Below are 20,774 nucleotides of genomic sequence, written 5' to 3' on the forward strand. Positions count from 1 at the left end.
AAGAACTTTGCTTCCCCTTTACTACAACAAAACTATGTTGCTTGTGTAACCTGTGCACCTGCCCATTGCTCTAATTTATCAAACATTTAGTTTTTAGAAAATATTTACACAAATAAAACAATAGTTGGGAAATTCACCTGAACCTGGTGTCATTGACTTTTCTGGCACAAAATGAACTTGCAGGTTTGAGAGGCTAATGTAAATCATCATGTAAATCCATATTTATAAATGTGGGCATGTTTCATGTAAAGACACTTTGGTTTCAGACTCCACAGAAAGCACTGTGGCTTAATATTTTTTATATTAATGAATAACAATCACCCCCACAATAAATAACAATTACAGAAAGAATAATTCAGAAAACGGGGATGTGGTGAGTTGCTATAGTTTTAAAAAGGTAGCAAAGCTTTAGTAAATGCTTGTCCACTACACTTTTGTTCACACTCTTTTTCAAAGCAATAATGATTTAACACCTTATTGATTTTGTCCATCATATTTCTGTTCAATAACTTGTTGGAACTATTTCAAGGCTGTGCCCTAAAAACTGCCTCACTACTATTGTCACACTTGCAAAGTGCAGTCGATGGTAGTGGACCCAGAAAGAGAGACAGAACCAGGTTATTTAGGAAAGTGAGAATGGTTTATTGAGGGGAGGGTAGGTAACACGGGTAGAGACAGGGATAAGGAGAGGGCCGATGGGGAGCGATGTCCGGGGGAGGAGAGCCTGATCGGAGGAGCTTGAACCCAGTGCGGGGAAGAGGCGTAAAGGAAGACCAATGGTGACCGTGGAATTAGGTGCCGTGGAGACGAGGAGTTGAAGGGAATTGTTTGGACGCGGCAGGGCGGCCGGAGGTTCTGGGAGCAGGGAGACACAGAGAGCAGGTTAGTAAAACTATACAGCTTGATTCTTAGGAGCCTAGTGCACTCGAGTACCGTGGCAGTCCAAGTGCACTGGGGAGAAACAAACACACAAAACAGACAGAGAGAGAGAGAAAGAGGGGAGTGGAGGAAGGGAGAGCGGGTGCTGTGACAACTAGTTTATTGAGTTAATGAGTGGCTCGCAGTCTAGACTCAAAGGTTACATGCAATACCAGCGCTACCAGGTCTGGTGTTTGCTCAATATATAACCTTCTTTAGGCCTCTGGGCAAAGTTTTTTGCTGCATAGACAAAACTTATAGGGAGACATTACCAATTTTAAAATAGTTTTATTTTAATAAACCATAATAAATATTTAATTTCACGCAATGCAAAAAATTACATGCACACAGAAACATAAGTTTTAACAGTTCAACGTCTTTTTCACCTTTTTACAACTTAATGTTTTTCACCCTGGAAAAGACTAAAATTGACGATTATACTATTATATTATAAAAGTATAATTTTTATTTCTGAAAAAAAAAATTCTATTGTTGATTTAGTACAAACTAAAAATCTGAGGTTTACATCATCAGCCCGAAGTGATCAGAATGAAAATACAGTCAGCTGATGATTTCAAATACAAATCACCATTTATGTTCTACAGCTAAATTCCAACTGGAAAAATATGAACCCAATTGTAGACAACAAAAATGCTTGAAGAGAATCCAGCACATAAATGAAGGTCTTTTAAATAAGACGTTACATTTATCATTACATTAATAATCTGTCTGCTAAACCTGTTTTACATTTCTTCTAGTTTAAGACATTAGATGTGTAATGTGCTGCCTACAAAGAACTAAAACAAAGAAAAGTGACAGCGAGGGAAACACTACACAATAAGTGTATTCAGTATTATTTATATTTCCATAATCTTGACACGCATTTACATAATCATATGCAATATACAGTTTTCTGTTTTTCATTAGTTATGTTAGTCATTTCAGAGAAACTGAATGTCAAATGTCAAATAGGTTTTTCTTAATTACGATACAATGGTCTCTCTTACTTCACAGTATTTTTTTTTATATTGGCAGAAAATAGAACAAAACCCATGCTGTATTCAAATGAGTGCTTTGAGGTTGGGATGCTCTTAGTGATTTGTAGGCTCATTATGAACATGATTTGGTCCTGATGACTGATAAGACCATGTTAACCCGGTCTGAGTGGGTCAGTTGGTGCTGACAGCAGAAAAACCTCAGTGATATGTAAGGATTTTACTCTTTACATACAGACACAGCCAGTCGTTCTCATTTGTTTTTAGTTTTTTAACATGCTTCATATTTGTGGCCTCATCGGCGACCGATGACATCACAACAGATGGAGAAATTAAGTTATTTGTAAGCTTAAATCAGAAAGGTACTCAAACCACTTTCAAGCTGTATCTCAGTTGGTAAGACAGTCATCCATAAACCACAGGGACAGTGGTTTGACTCCTGGCTCCTCGTGGTTTTGTGTCAAAGTGTCCTTGGACAAGACAATGAACCCAGTGGGTCAGCTGAGCATTTTGGATGGCAGCCACTGCCATCGGTGTGTGTTCGTGTGTGTAAAAAAATGAATGAAAGCTACATTGTAAAGTGCTTTGGATAAATTTACCTTTCTCAGCCAAAACAACTGACAGTTAAGTAAAATATAAAGAAATCTTAACTGTATAGGCGCTGGGATCCTGTGGTGTGTGGAGTAGAGTTTGGCATAGAAAAACCTGCCACTCGTGCCCAGAGGAAGAGAAGCAGGACAGAACTCTCATTTTCTGTACTTCTTATGGACCTGTACATTGCAGCTTTGTTAGGTTGCTGATAAGTGAAACTGTTTGTCTGAGCCCACATTTAGTGGCAGCCATTTTTGTCCCAGAAAAGTAATTATTTGCCTTGCTCTTCTTAATCTTATCTTGTTTACATGCATGTTTTTGAGTTTAAACCTTGAAGGCTTGAAAGGTTGTTAATGAGTTGCCAGTGTTTGTCCTGATTTATGACCCCATTTACTGGCAGCTGTTTGGCCTGAGTTCAAGACTCTACTGACAAACAATCCAGTATCTAAACATATTTTGATGAACATAGGCATGTTCTCCTGTAATGCAAATGCTTGCACTGATTTAAACATTATTTAGTATTTTAAATATCCCTAATGATTCCTTGTTATGCTTATCCCAAAGGTGCTGTTCAGTGGCAACTGGCTAGAAGTTAAAACATTTAACTCTCAACTAAAAGGCTTCATTGGTGTCTGAATTCAGTCAAGCAAGAATTAGTGATTTGCAAACAAATGTGATGTTGTTAACCTAAAATAGAGTAAATAAAACTGATATTGGTTGCTTATCAACGATAATAGGAATGGGAAGTGATGGTTTCCAGGAAAACTGCATCTAGTTTTGCATGGAGTTGGTTGATTGATAACTGTACACTCAAGAAGATATCTCTGATTGATCTTCTCATCAGTCATGGAGAAGGAGGGTTTGCTCCTCAAAGAGTGAAACTTGTTGAAGACCTCCAACTTCCTGTTTGACAAGATCCTTCTCTGCTTTCTCGTACATTTGTGATTGTTCTTGTGTTATTTCTTACTGTATTAGCCCTGTCAGCTAATAATTGTGTGTCGGCTGCTATTAAGTAGGATCTGCACACGTTGTTTCACACCAAAGAGCTTATGGAGGACTATGTTACCTGGACCAGGTACAAACCGTTTTTCCCGCCCGTGCTCGTTGATGTCACCAGAGTAACTCCTGCTGTCTATGGGCCGTGGCAGGAGGAAAAAGGGAGGCTCCAGATCAGGTGTCCAGACGAGTTTGAGGAGATACCGGGCATCTCCGTTTACCCCGAGTGGGACCGGACCAGAACAGGTAGACCTACGGCAGGTTTCAATGCGTCAGGACATGGTGCAGTCATAGCCACTTCACCTCTACGATCTACACTACAGCTGAGCTTTTCCAACTCGACAGGCCCAGACACCGAGCCCACAGGAGCGGGTTCTGCGTCCCGTGTCTCTGTGTGGGGGAAGTAATGGAGCGGAACCTCTGGCCCATATGCTCCAGTCACCTGATTCGTGTTGCTCTGCTCAACGCTTGCTGCATAGAGAATAAAGCTTTTATACCGAATGATGTTTTTATCAAGGAAGGTTTAGACTTTATGTGCCTGACCGAGACCTGGCAGCGTGAGTCGGAATACATCCATCTGAATGAACTCCATCCTCCGGACATCTCCGTGTTTGGTACAGGTCGTGGAGGAGGACTTGCCATTGTACACCATGACTATTTCTCCTGCAGGCAATTGAGTCAGGAATCCTTCAGCTCGTTTGAAAACCAAATGTCTAAGTTTGGCACTACAAAGTGTTTTTATTGTGTTTAAATCTACAGACCTCCTGGTCCTGCGCGTGTGTTTTTAGATGAGTTTGCAGAGTTTTTATCCACTATTATCAAATTAGAGTCTGTGTTAATAGTTGTTGATTTTAACATCTACATAGATGCACCACAGCATTAGAATTAATATCTTTGACCGAGTCCTTTAACTTCACCCAGCATGTCTCCGGGCACATATACACAAAGGTCAAGTGACATTTTGATTGCGGCGGACTCTGGCCAGTACACAGTGTTGGTTTTATTGGATCTAACGTCAGCATTTTAAACAGTTGACCATAAAATTTTGCTAAATTGTCTCCAAAATCTTATTTTTTTGTCTGGCTCTACACAAGTGGATTTCTTCGTATCTTATGGATAGAACTTTTTCTGTTGTGATAAACCAGATCTTGTCTGACATTATGCCTCTGTCATGTCGAGTACCACAGGGGTCAGTTTTAGTTCCCTTGCAGTTTTTATTGTATATGACACCTCTTGCTTGGTTAATTCAGTGTTTTAAGTATGTGTCTTATAACTTATATGCTGATGATATTCAGTTATATTGTTCTTTCAGGGAGTCTGAGTTTCACTTGTTGTGTAGCCTGTTGGAATGTCTGTCTTGTATTAAGGAGTGGTTGGGCAGTAACTACCTTCAACTGAATCCAAAAAAGACAGAAACTTTGATTGTTGCCCCAGATAAGAAAATTCCACAAATCAGGCAACATCTTGATTCTTTGGCCTCCTCTGTTCAGTCAAACCTCAGGAACCTCAGAGTTGTATTTGTATCCATGTCCTTAGATCCACATTCAGGACAGATGGTTAAAAACTGTTTCCATCACTTAAGGAATATTTCTAAAATAAGGAAAATGTTGTCCAGTGTAGATTTAGAGATGATCATACAGGCTTTTATCTCATCTCATTTGGACTATAAGTTTCCAAATTGAAGCCTTAGCTTGACGCTCTCGTGTCACTCAGTCCACATCCACAAATCCACAGGACCACTCGATGAAATTGACATGTTTACTTAGACACACGTATAATGTGTACATAACAGTCTTCAACATGCAGAAATTTCAACAGAACATCATTGGCACGAAACACTCAAAAACAAAAAAAGAGAGAGACGTAAAGAAAGAGAGAGAGAGAGAGAGAGAGGTCAAAAAACTGTATGGCTCCACTGTCCTCTAATTTCCCCAAAAAACCCTGTTTTCGTAACCTGTCACCTGACTTCCCCTCCCTCTATTCTATCAGAATAAAAGTACTTATTTACTCAAAAATAACAATCATAGTTTCTTTCAGATATAAAGCATTTTGAAATCAACCAAACACAATTCCCATCAGAAAAATTAAACAAACTTGCTGAATATGGCAAATATTTCTTTCACTTATTTTAAGACTTTATCTATTAACTTAAATTGCTGTAATCAACCAAACATAAACTGCATTTAGGCTCCTACATTACCGGCCCCTAATTGTTATCAATGTCCTTGAAACAATTACTCAGATGTTTAACTTCAAATTAAACGAGCCTACATACTATGACAAAAAGTTAAATGTCACTTATTCAATCAAGTCTTCACTTTCTTGCCCAGTGTCAAGAGTACTTTCATTGTCCATAGTTTTAGAACTGTACATCAATTAGTTTTACATTCTTGTAGAAGACAAAGCTTTGTCACTGGACGACGAAGCTCATTGGTCTTGGTCTTGACCGTCACTTGACGCACCAGTCCTTTGTTATCTGGGAAAATCTCTACAATTCTTCCCAGTGGCCATGAATTTCTGGGTGCTGTGTCATCACCAATCAGCACCACATCGCCAACACGAAAGTTTCTGCCAGGTGAGCTCCATCGCTGACGTTCTTGTAGCTGCATGAGGTATTCTTTGCACCAACGTTTCCAGAAATTGTCTGCGAGATACTGAATTTGTCTCCACCTGCGTATTGCGTACTGATCATCCTTGTTGAAGACTCCAGGTGGTAACTCAGGCTTCACCTTAAGTAACAGGAGATGGTTGGGTGTTAAGGCCTCTAGGTCATTGAGGTCTGGAGATGCTTTTGTAATAGGCCTGCTGTTTATAATAGCCTCAGCTTCACACAGCAAGGTATGAAGACCTTCTTCATCCAAAGGTTGTTCCTTTACTGTGACATTCAAAATTTTTCTAACTGAGCGGATTAACCTCTCCCAGCTACCTCCATGGTGAGATCCAGCTGGTGGATTGAAATACCACTGAATGCCCCTTTGCTGTAACATTTTTGCGATGTTACTGGTGTTCCATTCCTTGAGTGATTTCTTTAACTCACTGTCAGCTGATCGGAAGTTGGTTCCATTATCAGAATACATCTCTCTTACTTGTCCTCTTCTGGCAAGGAATCTTCTAATGGCATTAAGACACGCATCAGTGTCAAGTGATGATGCTACCTCAAGATGCAAAGCTCGTATAGCAAGACATGTGAAAATAACCCCATATCTTTTTACTTTCCCTCTTCCCCTTTTTACCAGAAATGGACCAAAGTAGTCAACGCCTACTCTGGTGAATGGAGGGTCATCAGGCAAGACTCTGCATTTTGGTAAATCTGCCATAAGTTGCATACCAGTAGTTCCGTGCAGCCTTTTACATGTGACACACTTACTCAAGAATCTTCTTATGGCTCCATTTGCTCTGAGGATCCAGAATCTTTGACGTAGTTGAGCCAACATGTGATTCCGTCCAGAGTGAGCTGTAACATCATGAATGTGTCTCAGCACAAGCTTTGTGATGTGTGAATGCTTTGGCAAGATGGCTTGCTGTTTGGAGTCATCTGGCATTGCTGCTCGACTTAGCCTCCCTCCAACTCTTATGACTCCATCTTGAAGTACTGGGGCCAATTTATAGAGAGAGCTGCTCTTCTTCACCCTTTGATGTTTCTCAAGCATTATCAAGTCTTCTTTGAAACTTTGCCATTGACAGTATTTCAAGATCTCTTTTTCTGCTTCATTCAGATCTTCACAAGTTAGAGGTGTTCCTTTGAAAGTTTTCTTGAACTGTTTCATTCCATTATTTTCACTGGGTATGCCTGGCTTCTTTCCCTTTGCCGTCAGTTTCTTAAGCAAACCCTTCAGTTTCAAAAACCAGGCAACAGCACGCTTTAGTTTTGTCCAGGATGAGTAGTGGTTCATCAACTGGTCTACTGTATCTTTAGACTCCTGTACCTGAATGGCATGCACCTGATCTACCCTTTTGACTTCTAAGTCATCAAAATCCAACATTTTAGGATCTGGATTCTTGGGCCACTGATCTTGTGAGCTGAGCAAGAAATCTGGTCCTAAAAGCCAACTGTCACATTTTAGGAATGCTTCAACGGTTTGTCCTCTAGAGGCATGATCTGCTGGATTCAGAGTTGTATTGACATATCTCCACTGAGAAACCTGAGAGTAGCTCAAGATTACTGAGATCCTATTAGCAACAAATGTTTTGAACCTTGTGCCTTCACTGTTCAAATACTTTAACACAGCCGTGCTATCAGTCCAAAAGATCGATTCGTCAAGTTTTAGCTCAAGCTCTTTCTTCAGAAGCCTATCCATCTTGACTGCAACTGTGGCCGCAACCAATTCCATCCTTGGGATGGTTGGTGATTTTAATGGTGCAACCCTTGCCTTTGCTATCATCAGGTTGCATTCAACTTTACCACTTGCATTACGTAGCAGTAGGTAGCTTGTTGTTCCATAGGCATCCTCACTTGCATCAGCAAAATGATGCAGCTGTGCAGAGACTGGTGAACCAAACTGCCTTGTCTTCACACTTCTGTTGACTTCAAACTTCTCAAGTTGTTGCAAATCTGAAACCCACCTTGTCCAGCTCTTAATGACATCATCAGGTAGTTGTTCATCCCAGCTGAGTTTCCGCCGGCACAAATCTTGCAAGATTTTTTTGGCAGGCAGAACTATTGGTGCTAGAAATCCCAGCGGATCAAAAATAGAACTGACTAGGGAAAGCAAGCCCCTCCTAGTATGTGGTCGATCTTTGAGGTTGATCTTAAACTTGAACTTATCTGATTCCGCACACCACTGTATTCCCAGAGCCCTTTCCATTGGTAAGTTGCCTTCATCCAGATCCAAATTTTTAAACCATTGTGCTCTTTCCTCCTCAGGAATTGAGTTGAGCAACTTCCTGCTGTTACTTGACCATTTTGTTAGTCGAAATCCACCCTTTGCCAATATACTCCTCAAGTTGGAACACAGGGCGATTGCAGTATCTTCATTAGTGACTGACTTAAGACAGTCGTCCACGTAAAAGTTTTTCTTGATTGTCGTGGCAGCTTCTTGACCAAATTCATCCTCAAAATCTGTTGCACATTTCTGAAGTGCAAATGATGCAACACTTGGTGATGATGTAGCGCCAAAGATGTGGACCAGCATTTTGTGTTCAACAAGTTCCTGCTTGTAATTCCCATCAGGCCACCAGAGAAACCTGAAGAGATCTGTGTCTTCACTGCTGACTCTGACTTGGTGGAACATGGCCTCCACATCAGCCATGACCGCCACAATCTCCTGTCGAAACCTTAGGAGGACTCCTACCAATGAACTTGTTAAATCTGGTCCCTGCAGGAGTTGCTGGTTCAATGACCTCCCTTGAAAGCTTGCCCCACAGTCAAAGACAATGCGCAGTTTTTGCTTGACTGGATGTCTGACTCCATGATGAGGCAGATACCAAGTTCTTCCTTCAACTGGTTTACTTTCAGCACTGTTGAGTTTAATTGCATATCCCTTTTTAAGGACATCATCCATATATGCAACATATTCCTCATAAAACTTGACATCTCTTGTGAATCTTTTCCTTAAGTTTAGCGCACGTTGCTCTGCAACTACTCTGTTGTTTGGCATGCACAGTGTCTGGCTTCTCACAGGAAGGCAAACACTGTAATGGCCATCCACTAGCTTTACAGATTGAGACATCATATTAAGAAACTGGTGATCTTCCTTGGACATTTCAAGATCTTCGTTTTGTCCAGCATCAGGAAAATCCTGCTTAAACTGCAGCTGCCAGAGCTCTTCTAGTCTAGCTACTGATATTCGATTTGCAGTCACTTGTGTCAATCTGTTTCCATCCATTATGCCACCTCCACTTCTGAGCGGTCCATTTACTGTCCAACCCAATATTGTTTTCACAGCGTAAGGTCCATTTTCCACACTGCTCACCACTTGTAGTGGCTCCATCGCCTTGGGAACATTTGCTCCTATAAGTAATCCGACCTCTGCTTGAATAGAGGAAAGTTTTACCTCCTTCAGGTGGGGCCACCTGTCAACATCCTCTTGGCAGGGGATATTGTCCTTAGTTACAGGAATGGATTCTTGTGAATACACCTCTGGAAGTCCAAAAAAGTAGTCGCCATCCACGTTACTTACTTCTAGTCCAGTCACAATGCATGTGCTCACAACTGATTCACTTCCCATTGTTCGCAAAGAAATTTTTGTGCTGCGTCCATTCATGTTAAGTTGGTTTAACAGTGCTTCTGTAGCAAAAGTAGCTGAGCTACCTGGATCCAAGAACGCATAGGTCCTCACTGTCTTGGTTCCCTTTTCAGCCTTTACACACACTGGAATGATTGACAGAATACAATCTTCCTTACCGGCCCCAATGACACCAAAAGTTGCTTTCATTTGTACTAAGGCACTTGATACAGACTGTTGAGCACATGTTTCCATTGATGTTTCTTCTTGAGACTCTTTTGTGTTGATGTGCAATAGAGTAGGATGTATCCGGGAGCATTCTTGACATTGAACCTTGTCTTTGCAGCTGCTACTCATGTGACCATGTTTTAGACATGCAAAACACAGGCCTTTACCTTTCAAGAATTCAATTTTGTCCTTATGTGGCTTGCTCTTTAGTTTCTTGCAGACTGTAAGATTATGTTGTTCTCCCTTGCAGTAAATACAGGGCTTACTGATTGCATCCACTGGATTGGTCTGCATTTTCGATGTTGCTTGTTTATCATTTTCAGTCTTAACCTTGTTTTCCACTTTATGATCAACAACGGCTGTTGTGAACACCCTTTTAGGTTTGAATGTTTCTGTATATTGTGGTTTTGCCCTTTGTCTGACTGGGTCTCTAATGCTTGTAGTGGTGTCCTTAATATTTCCATAAAGTGGATGTAATATATACCTCACTTGCTGATTGACAAAGTCTACAAAATTCTTGAACTTCACTCTTTGCCTTGTTTTTTCTTGTAGGTCACAAGCATACTTTCTGAAAGTTTCTTTAAGTTTGTATGGAAGCTTATTAGCTAGTGCCTTTATGTTAGTTGTATTATCCAAGTCTTCCAAGTAATTAATATCTGACATTGCATTGGAACAGCCTGTGAGAAATAATGCAAAAGACTGTAGCGCAGCGCCATCTTCTGGCTTAATTGTCTGCCACTCCAAGGCCTCCTTTATGTAGGCTTCTGCTATCTTGTAGTCATCTCCAAAATACTCTTTCAGCATTTGTTTTGCTTTAGCATAACCTACTAAAGGTTCCATGTGAATGCAGCTCCTAACCAACTCATGTGGTTGTCCACTTGTGTACTGCAACAAAAATTGTAGACGATCACGATTGTCATCAGTACGATTTTCAATTCCATGCTCAATCGATCTGATAAAGGAATTATATTCAAGTGGATCTCCCTTGAACGTTGGAATGTTGATATCTGGGAGTAGAGACGCCTTGTGATTCTTTACAAGGTACTCTGAGACATTGACTTGCTGAGAAATAGCTTGGCACAGACTGTCAAGCACTTGTGCACCATTGTTTACTGTATTTAGTGCAGGCGAAGTCCGCTGAGGCAGTGGTGGATGCACATAACATCTGTTAGGTGTAGGTGAGGCGTACTGTGATGATGGGTGAAACGTAGTTTCCTTCTGAGTTTGACTAACATGATCACCAACTGCAAAACTGCTAACGTCTGTTTGTGCGTCTTCGTATTTTTTCAAAATGCCCATTTTTGCATCTGACTCAGCAAGAGCTGTCTGCATGGCATGCATTTCTTTCTTAGCTTTTATTACAGCTTCTAGTCTTTTTTGCTCAGCCACAAACTCTGCTTCTTCTTTTTCTATTGCCAACTTCTCCTCCAAAGCTGCAGCCTTTGCCTTTAAGGCAGCACGCTCCATTACGATCTTCATTGTGACTGAAGAAGATGTAGAAGAGATGCTTCCATGTTGTGATCTAGTCCTATTTGAGCATTTACTTGTTGACTTTGATGATGTAGATCTATTATCTGCATGTCTTAGTTGTCCTCCAGCTTCTTTGTCCAACTCAGAGCATTTCATCACATCTTTCATCCATCCTTCACATTTCCAAAAAAAATCATTCATGAATTTATTTTTTGGACCAAACCAATAATTCTGATCCTCCAAATATTCATCCTCAACCATAATTTGTTGCAACTGAGAGTTCAGGTCTGTAAATTCTTGCTGCAAAGAAGTAAAGTCAACTCGTAATTTATCTTTAACAATGTCAACATTTGCTTCATCCTCCATTAATTCCTCAATTTGCTCTACCATTCTTGTTAGTTGAGATAGCTTCTGTCTGCGTGCATTGACTTAACTATTTTTGCGTTCTTCTACAGCCTTCTCAGTCATTCTTACTTTCTGTTTTCCACAATCCTGTTTTTCCATGACCAGCAAAGGTTTCCACACTTAATTAGTAAAAATATGAAGGCTGATTAATGAAGCTTTACATGAGTATTTTCAACTTTGTCTCTCCTGTTCCCCCGTTTTGCTTGCAGGAGTAGCCAGTGCGCACGTTAACACCTTATGTAAGTTAGGTTACGTGATTTACGTAACAGCAATTTGTGGAGAAGCACGGCGAATTAAACTTACAGTTTGTTCTGTGCAAATTGTCCTTCCATCGTTCCATCTTTTCCAAACTCCATTTATCCGTGAAAAGCAAGTTTTTTGACTAATATAAGTTTCCAAATTGAAGCCTTAGCTTGACGCTCTCGTGTCACTCAGTCCACATCCACAAATCCACAGGACCACTCGATGAAATTGACATGTTTACTTAGACACACGTATAATGTGTAAATAACAGTCTTCAACATGCAGAAATTTCAACAGAACATCATTGGCACGAAACACTCAAAAACAAAAAAAGAGAGAGACGTAAAGAAAGAGAGAGAGAGAGAGAGAGAGAGAGAGAGAGAGAGAGGTCAAAAAACTGTATGGCTCCACTGTCCTCTAATTTCCCCAAAAACCCTGTTTTCGTAACCTGTCACCTGACTTCCCCTCCCTCTATTCTATCAGAATAAAAGTACTTATTTACTCAAAAATAACAATCATAGTTTCTTTCAGATATAAAGCATTTTGAAATCAACCAAACACAATTCCCATCAGAAAAATTAAACAAACTTGCTGAATATGGCAAATATTTCTTTCACTTATTTTAAGACTTTATCTATTAACTTAAATTGCTGTAATCAACCAAACATAAACTGCATTTAGGCTCCTACATGGACTGTTCACTCCTCAAATGTCTTAACAAACGCGTTATAATTCCTCTTCAGATTGTTGAGAACTCAGCAGCGAGACTTTGAACTGGAACCAGTAGAAGATCCCACATCACACGGGTTTTATTTTCTCTTCACTGGTTACCAATCAAATTTAGAATTGATTTTACAATTTTGGTGCTAACTTATAGAGCCCTTCATGCCAACGCTCCTGAGTACATTTCTGACCTGTTGACCCCTTATGGCTCCTTTCTTTTCAGTCTGTGGCTCCCAGACTGTGGAACGCACTGCCCCAGACTGTCTATGACTGCGTGTGCAACTGAAGACAAGCTTTGTTGTAGTTGTGTTTTAATTTATATTTGAAGTTTTATTACCTGTAATATTTTCTTTTCTCTCTTCTTTTTTTACATTTTGTAAAGCAGTTTGTGATTTTATCTGTGAAAGGTGCTATAGAAATACATTTTACTTAGTTACTTACTTACCTTGTCCTATGGGTCCTATATGATGACCTCAATCAACTTTCAAAGAGGGAAGGGAAGATGCAGACAGGCCAAAACCTGCACCGATAAGACGTAAGACCAAAGACACCAACATAGTGACTAGAAGAGAATTGCTAAACCAAGTAGAGGGGCTCTATGACCCAATAGTTCTAGCCACATCTGCCAATTAGGAAGGAGCTTTTCTTGTCAGGAAAGCCCAAGACACATGCAATAAGCCAAATAAGCCACTCACAGGAGGTCTACTAGAGGAACCCATCAAACTGTTTCAGGAATATGCTGAGCTTATCTCCTTGAGTTAAATAATCAGGAGCTCAAGTTGGAGGTTGAACTTGGAAGGAAGTAATTTTAACCTAAAATGGGATAAATAAAACACCATTTTGTTGCTAAGCAAAGTTATGGGGAAGGGAAAGTGTTGTTAGGATCCCAAATCAGTGCCCAGCATTGGCAGCATTTTTTCCTGTATGCTGAATCAAATCATGTGGCTTGTGCTGCATATGTGCAGAAAGTTTTTTCACTGACCAAACTATGGTATAATGTGGCTCCTTTTATTTAATAAATAAATGGAGCAGGTCCAGGATATGAGCTTACTTTAAGTTGTTAACATGAAGTTAACAACTTAAAGTAAGTTCTCGATTTGCTCCTCAGAGCTGCATTAATGTCAAGTTATTGACTACATTTGTAACCAAACCGAGTGGGTTGATACTTTAAAGACCAAAGAGCAACCAGTAACAATCCAGAGTCCAAGATATTGAGTTGTTTTGTAGAAAAGCTTAGACCAAAGACAATGTAGATACCTCTGTTTATATTCTGACTGAAAGACTTGAGTAGGAAAAATGCACAGATACAATAGGACACAGACAGATTTAGAGGTTTCTCTATAGCAACAAAAAAAAAACGGGGTAAATTTTTAACCCTTTAAATCCTTTTTCCCCAGGTAAACAAAATAAGTCCACAACATTACACTGTTGTAATGTTTAGTGCAGTTGTAGTTGTGTATCCAACACCCTAAATTCCCAGGTACAGTATCAGTCTCTGACCCGATTCGAAGTGGTTTATGAAAGGGGACCATATTTCAAAAAAATGTACCTCTTTTTATTGAGAACTTTAACTTTCAGTTGTGATATTGTTGAGTGTGTTACCGTTTGTGTGTGTGATGCAGGTTCATCTGCAGTGGCTCTGGTGCCCAGTTGGAGGGTCATGGAATGGAATGGGGATCGTGGGGCACTTGGAGCAATAAATGTCCTAAAGGTGCCATCTGTGGTTTGCAGACCCGTGTGGAGTCCCCTCAGGGCAACGGAGACGACACCTCCCTGAACGATGTGCAGTTCTTCTGCTGTAAATAACCGTGATTTCCTCAGCATCCAAACATTACTAAATGTATTGTAAAGAAAACTGTGTAAAATGTGCTTTTCTCTTTGTGGATTAACAAATGATGGATTACAGGCATCGTAGAAACTACCTGTTGCTGTTTGCAAGTGTTTTGGTCGGATACAGTTTAATATTGTTGTGGTATTACATAACTTTACCCACATGCTCTGTTTCACCTGAGTTTCGTCACCTCGAACCTCAGCGAAGCCTTTGTAGATCACCAGTCATCATTACTGACAACATTTTTTCCATGTGATCAGACTCTGGTACGTGGTTCACTCATCAAATGAAACAAGCTTCTGTATCGTTTGACCATCTCTAGAAAAACGAGTGGAGTCTCTAACATCAGTCTCTATCTTTAACTTTAATATCACACTAACTCCATGAAACATTCAGAACATGTAAACACAGCCTCCCATGCTCAGCAAATTATCTTTATTTCCTCTCAGCAGAAAGCAGAATATATCTCACACATCTTTCATATACACAGAACTTTATACGCAAACTATAAACCGTCTCTTACAGCAGTCACAGATTATAAATTTTCTATCTGATTTAGTGCTTAGTACAGATAAAGTCATTATAGTGGGTGACTTTAACATTCATGTAGATGCTGACAGTAACTGCCTGAGCACTGCGTTTAATTCATTATTAGATTCAATTGGTTTTTCCCAAAATGTAAATAAACCCACTCACTGTTTCAGTCACACGTTAGACCTTGTCCTTACATATGGAATTGAAGCGGATAATTTAACCAGATTTCCTCACAACTCTCTTCTGTCTGACCATTTTTTAATAACATTTGAATTTACAATAACGGACTATACAACAGTTAGGGAAACATTCCACTATAGCAGATGCTTAAGTGAAAAAGCTGTCAACAAATTTAAAGAAAAGATTTCTTCATCATTTGCTTCACCACATGTTAATACAATGGAAAGTAGTCTCCTTAATGTTACTCCTGCACAAGTAGATTATCTTGTTGACAATTCTGCAGCCTCACTACGTACAATACTCGATAGTGTTGCCCCTCTGAAAAAGAAGGCAGTAAACCAGCAGAGGTGATCTCCTTGGTATAGTTCACAAACACGCAACTTAAAACAGGAAACACGAAAGTTAGAAAGGAAGTGGCGTTCCAGAAAGTTAGAACAATCTCATTTAGCCTGGAAAAAAAGTTTAAAAATGTACAAAAAAGCTCTCAGTGATGCCAGAACAGCATATTATTCATCATTAATAGAAGAAAATAAGAACAACCCCCGGTTTCTGTTCAGCACTGTAGCCAGGCTGACTAAGAGCCATAGTTCTGTTGAGCCTACTATTCCCTTAACTTTGAGCAGCAATGACTTCATGAGCTTCTTTATGAATAAAATTGTAGCTATTGGAGAACGAATTCACCAGATCCTCCCCCCAAAAATTACAGATAGATCTTCATGTTCAACAGTGCTAGAGTCATCGATAAGGCCCCACTCCCTGTTAGACTGCTTTTTACCCATAGATCTCTCTGAGCTAACTTCAATTATTACCTCATCTAAACCAACAACCTGTCTGCTAGACCCTATTCCAACTAAGCTGCTCAAGGAAGCTTTACCCTTAATAGATACGTTCATATTAGATATCATCAATCTATCTTTAGAAACAGGCTATGTACCACAGGCCTATAAGGTAGCTGTAATTAAACCATTACTTAAAAAACCCTGTCTTGACCCAGGTGTTTTAGCCAATTACAGACCAATATCTAATCTCCCCTTTATTTCTAAAATAATTGAAAAAGTAGTCGCAAAACAATTATGTGATCACCTTCATAGGAATAATTTGTATGAAGACTTTCAGTCAGGATTTAGAGTTCATCATAGTACAGAAACAGCACTGGTAAAAGTCACCAACGATCTTCTCATGGCCTCAGATAATGGACTCATCTCTATACTTGTTCTGTTAGATCTTAGTGCCGCATTTGATACCATTGATCATAACATTTTATTACAGAGACTGGAACATGAAATTGGAATTACAGGAACTGCACTAGGTTGGTTTAAATCCTATCTGTCTGATAGATTTCAATTTGTTCATGTTAATGATGAATCCTCCATGCACACAAAGGTTAGCTATGGAGTTCCACAAGGCTCTGTGTTAGGACCAATACTTTTTACTTTATATATGTCTCCTTTAGGCAACATTATTAGAAAACACTCCATAAATTTCCACTGTTATGCTGATGATACCCAGCTATATTTATCTATGGAACCAGATGAAAATAATCAATTAATAAAGCTTCAAGCCTACAAGACATAAAGGCCTGGATGTCCCACAGTTTTTTACTTTTAAACTCAGACAAAACTGAAGTCATAGTATTTGGGCCCAAAAATCTCAGAGATATGATGTCCAACCATATTGTTACCCTAGATGGCATAAGTCTGGCCTCCAGTACTACTGCAAGGAACCTTGGAGTTATTTTTGATCAGGATCTGTCCTTTAAGTCACATATAAAACAAATCTCTAGAACAGCCTTCTTCCACCTACGGAACATTGCCAAAATTAGGAGCATCCTGTCTCAAAGTGATGCCGAAAAACTGGTCCATGCATTTGTTACTTCTAGGTTGGACTACTGTAATTCCCTACTTTCAGGATGCCCCAGTAACTCCCTAAAGAGCCTGCAATTAATCCAAAATGCTGCAGCAAGAGTGCTGACTGGAACTAGCAAGAGAGATCATATTTCAGCTTCACTAGCTTCTCTCCATTGGCTTCCCATTAAATTTAGAATAAAATTTAAAACCCTGCTTCTTACATATAAAGCTCTGAATGGTCAGGCTCCATCATATATAGAAGACCTCATAGCACCATATCATCCCAGTAGACCACTTCGCTCTCAGAATGCAGGCCTACTTGTGGTTCCCAGAATTTCCAAAAGTAGAATGGGAGGTAGAGCCTTTAGCTATCAAGCTCCTCTTCTGTGGAACCAGCTCCCAGTTTAGATTCGGGAAGCAGACACCCTCTCTACTTTTAAGTCTAGGCTTAAAACCTTCCTCTTTAATAAAGCTTATAGTTAGTTATAGTTATGCTGCCATAGGCTTAGACTGCTGGGGGACCCACCCCCCAATGCACTGAGCTCCTTTCCTCCTCTTGACCATCTCTCCTCTCCTCTCACCCCGCAGTTGTCACCACTGTATGTCATTAACTCTGTGTGTTCTCTCCCGTAGTTGTCTTTGTCCTCCTCTGTCCCCCTCTCTCTGTCCCTTTCTGCAGGTTTCCCCCGGCTTTGAAGCTGTGTGTCTTCCAGCGTGCAGCTACTGGTCCTACCAATCTGCCCGATGTTTTGTTGTTGCTTTTGTTGCTCTGTTCTGTTCTCTCTCCCCTTTCCACTCACCCCAACCGGTCGAGGCAGATGGCCGTCCACCCTGAGCCTGGTTCTGCTGGAGGTTTCTTCCGTTAAAGGGAGTTTTTCCTCTCCACTGTTGCCTATGGCTTGCTCCAGGGGGAACTGTTGGGTTCTCTTTATATATCTTTATAATCTTGACTTTATTCTGTAAAGTGCCCTGAGATGACTTTGTTGTGAATTGGTGCTATATAAATAAAGTTGAATTGAATTGAATTGAATAAAGGTGACTGATTTATGCACTAACCGCTAACAAAGTCTGTTGTCTTCACTTTCTTTCTTTATTACTTAGCAGCTGCCCTCTGCTGCATCAAACATCTCCACATATTTACAGGTGTAAATAACCTTTTAACAGCATAAGGAAACTGTTTTGTCCATGTATATGGACACTGTACCAAAAATACTGTGACATTTATGGGACGTTGCTGTAGAACTTTGCACAGTATTTCCACTGTATATTTAATCACAGTACCTATACTGTAACACAAATTACAGTCAGAATTATGGTTCTATAATTGTTATTAGCATAATAATAATACTGTAATTATCAAAGTAAGATGATGCTTTATTTTATATCATAGCAACTGCTGTCTGTTTATGGCCATTTTGCAGCTTTTTTTGGATATTTTCTAGTTGTTAATTATTTGTGAGTTTATTTGCAGCATCTTGTGCTTGTTGTCTATTTCTGATCATTTGGAGCCTTTTATCTGACCTCTGTTAAACAGGAAATGTACCTCAGAGACTCTGGCTCGTGGGCCCATGGGACTGTGTCTCATAGGCCCCTTCAGCAATCCATCCGTGGCCATAGCTGGCAATCTGTGGAGCTCATTTAGTTTAGGGCTTTTGAGAATCCAATTTACTGTGTGCCTCCTTTTCCTTCTTTCTTAAATAGTGAGCTATGACTGGCTTCATAAGATTAATGACAGAAATCACAGTTCTTTATTAATAACAATGAATCAAGTTGATCTTCAGCAAATACTGTAAAAATTGATCAAGTGAAGACATACAGACTGTTGGAGATCTGAGCTAAAATGTTATCAGATTATTAATAAGTTTTACTATCATCTACTACCAAAGTTTAATTTTCAGTATACAGGCAACAGTGATTGTAAGATGTTCATGGTTCATTCATTCATCCAACATCAAAGTGTTTTATTTAAATCAACCTACTAAAATATAGGCTTAATAATTTGGAGCAAACATAGACACTACACGCTTACATATAGCATATGGTACCATATTTCAAATGGTACAACAATACTCCCAATCACGATCTGTCAGTTCTGTGGTGTAGCACCAACGATAGTCATAGCCGTAGTTGTCACATGGACTTTCCCTCTTGCAGGTCTTGCCCTTAAGAGCAGAGAAGCGATTAGGTTTCCTACAACAATAGTCCCACTTCCCATCTTCAGTTTCGCACCAGAAGTAAGATTTGCCATATTTAGCACAGTTACGTTCAGCAAGGCAACGCTTCCCGCTTTTTGTGACTCCAAGTGGTGGTGGAGGGCTGCAATAACCCCAGCTGCTATCAGTGTAGCAGGAGTAGTAATCATTGCCATGTTTGCCGCAGGTGTGGTCACTCCTACACTTTTCTCCGCTGACTGTTACATCAGAGTATCTCGGTGAACAAGGTTTTATTGTGGCTCCACTGGAACAGTAGTAGTCTTCAGCGTCTTCGTTGTACAGGCAGGGGGTGCTGCAACCTTCCAAATTATCAGAGACAAGTCTGCAAACCACTTCCTGTGATGTTTGTCTTCTCTGCTGAAGCTCGTCGTGACCGATGGATATCACAGACCCAGACAATGGGGTAGAAAGTGGGCAGGTAAATCTAGACAACAGCATAATTTTGTCAAAGTCACTCATCCATGTCTCCATGTCATCGTAGATTAAATCTATTTTGGCCTCTGATAACTTTACTTTGGGACGACCAGATTGGCTTAAACCGATGTGAATAGCGTTCATGATTTCCGGTGGACCACTGATTTCATCACCCAGTCGCAGCTCAATTTTACTGTGCAGCATTTGAGCTATTTCCTCAGATCTAGGAAAAAAGCAGTGGTCTTTAAAAATCTTCAAATTGTTGCTCTCATACTTTACAGACAGCTCCTGTGTCAGTTGTTCTACTGTTCTGACATAAATGCTGCCATAGTGTTTATTTTCCCCTATGAAAGCAAAAGAGAAAGACTTTTCATTCTGTGGGTGGATGTAACACACAGCTGTCCAAACCTGCGTAGGTACTGTCACCCTGTTGAAATGATTGTCAGCGTTATCATCGTCCAGTTCACCCCTCCTCGGTATTCGATTGTTTGAAGGCACAGTCCCTGTCACCAGGTAGGCAGTACCTGATGGATCTTCGCCTCCTAAAATCTTTATCACAGCAGCCTCACGGTTTTTCCAGTGGACTCTGTAGAAGCAGGGATCCATGGGAGCGCTGTTAGTCAGGGTGAAGGTAGCTTTACGTCCATCTGTACTACAATGGAAGCTGCTGGGGTTCAGGTGGCCTTTAGCATATTCAGTGCTGCTATAATCTTCATTAATGGCTTGTTTGACCTTGATGGCTTTTGACTCTTCTCCTGTATATGATTTCATACTATCTATGTGTGTGTGGTCTGCGTCCTGATCCTTTGAGAGCTAAGGGAAACATACACAATGAATAGGAGTTAGCTTATGTTAAAATGACTTTTATCTATTTGTTCATTTCATGACTTTAGTTTTCATTGCACAATTCAACAATTTTTAGCATTATTTTGACCGTGGAGCATTTCTTATAATCAAGGTCTGAAACTCAAGATTTACTCAGAGGCAAAGCTACTTTTCAAGATGTAAGTGTATCTTGGATT

The 20,774-nt window shown here is 40.1% G+C and overlaps 1 long non-coding RNA gene across 2 annotated transcripts in view; it reads left to right on the top strand.

Moving 5' to 3' along the window:
• The window catches only part of LOC137139536 (uncharacterized), a 38,665-nt gene extending 19,341 nt beyond the window's left edge, over positions 1 to 19,324 (top strand). For both annotated transcript variants that reach the window (XR_010916335.1, XR_010916334.1), the window contains exon 3: positions 18,161 to 19,324. This is a non-coding gene — a long non-coding RNA (uncharacterized lncRNA). The remainder of the gene's footprint in view (positions 1 to 18,160) is intronic.
• Positions 19,325 to 20,774: the final 1,450 nt, after the last annotated feature.

This window comes from Channa argus, chromosome 13 (assembly GCF_033026475.1).
Source record: "Channa argus isolate prfri chromosome 13, Channa argus male v1.0, whole genome shotgun sequence".
Lineage (NCBI taxonomy): Eukaryota > Metazoa > Chordata > Actinopteri > Anabantiformes > Channidae > Channa > Channa argus.